Consider the following 2,490-nt stretch of genomic DNA (forward strand, 5'->3'; position numbering starts at 1 on the left):
TCAAGCAAGTCTTCTTCTTGTTGGTGTTCTTTAGTAATGGTTTCTTTGTAGCAATTCGACCATGAAGGCCTGATTCACACAGTCTCCTCTGAACAGTTGATGCTGAGATGTGTCTGTTACTTGAACTCTGTGAAGCATTGATTTGGGGTGCAATTTCTGAGGCTTGTAACTCTAATGAATTCTTCTCTGCAGCAGAGGTAACTCTGGGTCTTCCATTCCTGTGGCGGTCCTCATGAGAGCCAGTTTCATTATAGCGCTTGATTGTTTTTGTGACTGCACTTGAAGAAACTTTCAAAGTTCTTGAAAGGTTTGATATTGACTGACCTTCATGTCTTAAAGTAATGATGGACTGTCGTTTCTCTATGCTTATTTGAGCTGTTCTTGTCATAATATGGACATGGTGTTTTACCATATAGGGCTGACTTCTGTATACCACCCCTACCTTGTCACAACACAACTGATTGGCTCAAACACATTACGAAGGAAAGAAATTCGACAAATGTACTTTTAACAAGGCACAGCTGTTAATTTAAATCCATTCCAGGTGACTACACACTATACACACACATGGATTTAGTACTGTAGATATGTGGTAGTGGTGGAGTTAAAATTGTATGAACTTCCTTAATTTTTCTGGTCTCCAGGAAGAGTAGCTGCTGCTTTGGCAGCAGCTAATGGGGATCCATAATATATACAAATACCTCATGAAGCTGGTTGAGAGAATGCCAAGAGCGTGCAAAGCTGTCATCAAGGCAAAGGGTGGCTATTTGAAAAAACCTCAAATATAAAATATATTTTGATTTGTTTAAATATTTTTGGGTGACTACATGATTCCATATGTGTTATTTCATAGTTTTAATATCTTCACTATTATTCTACAATGTAGAACACAGTAAAAATAAAGAAAAACCCTTGAATGAGTAGGTGTTCTAAAACTTTTGAGCGGTAGTGTAGGTGCTGGATGTCAGGAAGCTTGGCCCCCGTGATGTACTGAACCGTACATACTACCCTCTGTAGCGCCTTAGATGCCGAGCAGTTGCCATACCAGGCGGTGATGCAACCGGTCAGGATGCTCTCGATGGTGCAGCTGTATAACTTTTTGAGGATCTGTGGACTCATGCCATTCCTGAGGGGAAAAGGTGTTGTCGTGCCCTCTTCACAACTGTCTTGGTGTGTTTGGACCATGATAGTTTGATGGTGATGTGGACACCAGGGAACTTGAAACTCTCGACCCGCTCCACTTCAGTCCCGTCGATGTTAATGGGGGCCTGTTCGGCCCTCCTTTTCCTATTGTCCATGATCAGCTCCTTTGTCTTGCTCATATTGAGAGAGCACTTGTTGTCATGGCACCACACCGCCAGGTCTCTGACCTCCTCCCTATAGGCTGTCTCATCGTTTTCGGTGATCAGGCCTACCACTGTTGTGTTGTCAGCAAACTTAATGATGGTGTTGGAGTCGTGCTTGGCCACAGTCGTGAGTGAACAGGGAGTACAGGAGGGGACTAAGCACGTACCCCAGAGGGGCCGCAGTGTTGCGGATCAGCGTGGCAGATGTGTTGTTGCCTACCCTTACCACCTGGGGGAGGCCCGTCAGGAAGTTCAGGAGCCAGTTGCAGAGGGAGGTGTTTAGTCCCAGGGTCCTTAGCTTAGTGATGAGCTTTGATGTTGAACACTGAGCTGTAGTCAATGAACAGCATTCTCACATAGGTGTCCCTTTTGTCCAGGTGGGAAAGGGCATCTGTGGATCTGTTGGGGCGTTATGCGAATTGGAGTCGGTCTAGGGGTTCTGGCATGATGGTGTTGATGTGAGCCATGACCAGCCTTTCAAAGCACTTCATGGCTACCGACGTGAGTGCTACGAGGCGGTAATCATTTAGGCAGGTTACCTTTGCTTTCTTGGGCACAGGGACTATGGTGGTCCATTGGATGAATCCTGGAACATATTCCAGTCTGTGCTAGCAAAACAGTCCTGTAGCGTAGCATCCGCGTCATCTGACCCCTTCTGTATTGAGCGAGTCACTGGTACTTCCTGCTTTAGTTTTTGCTTGTAAGCAGGAATCAAGAGGATAGAATTATGGTCAGATTTGCCAAATGGAGGGTGAGGGAGAGCTTTGTTTGCATCTCTGTGTGTGGAGTAAAGGTGGTCTAGAGTTTTTTTTTTTTTTTTCTCCACTGGTTGCACGTGACATGCTGGTAGAAATGAGGTAAAACGGATTTAAGTGACTTTGGGTGTCGTGAAAAGCGCTTAAAATAAAATGTATTATTATACTTAATTACTTATCCTATGTATTCTATGATCAAAGTACATGCAACAAACAGACTACCACATCCATAATGAGATACATTTGTCAAAATCCCTTAATAATTCATGCTGCAGTAGTTATTGTTTTCCATTTTTTTTAAAGAAAACTCATTGTGCCTGCGATAATCTAGGCTAACAGGCCATCACCCACACTACATTGCTAGAAAACATTATTCCAGTGGCATTCAT

This window comes from Salmo trutta, chromosome 13 (genome assembly GCF_901001165.1).
Source record: "Salmo trutta chromosome 13, fSalTru1.1, whole genome shotgun sequence".
Lineage (NCBI taxonomy): Eukaryota > Metazoa > Chordata > Actinopteri > Salmoniformes > Salmonidae > Salmo > Salmo trutta.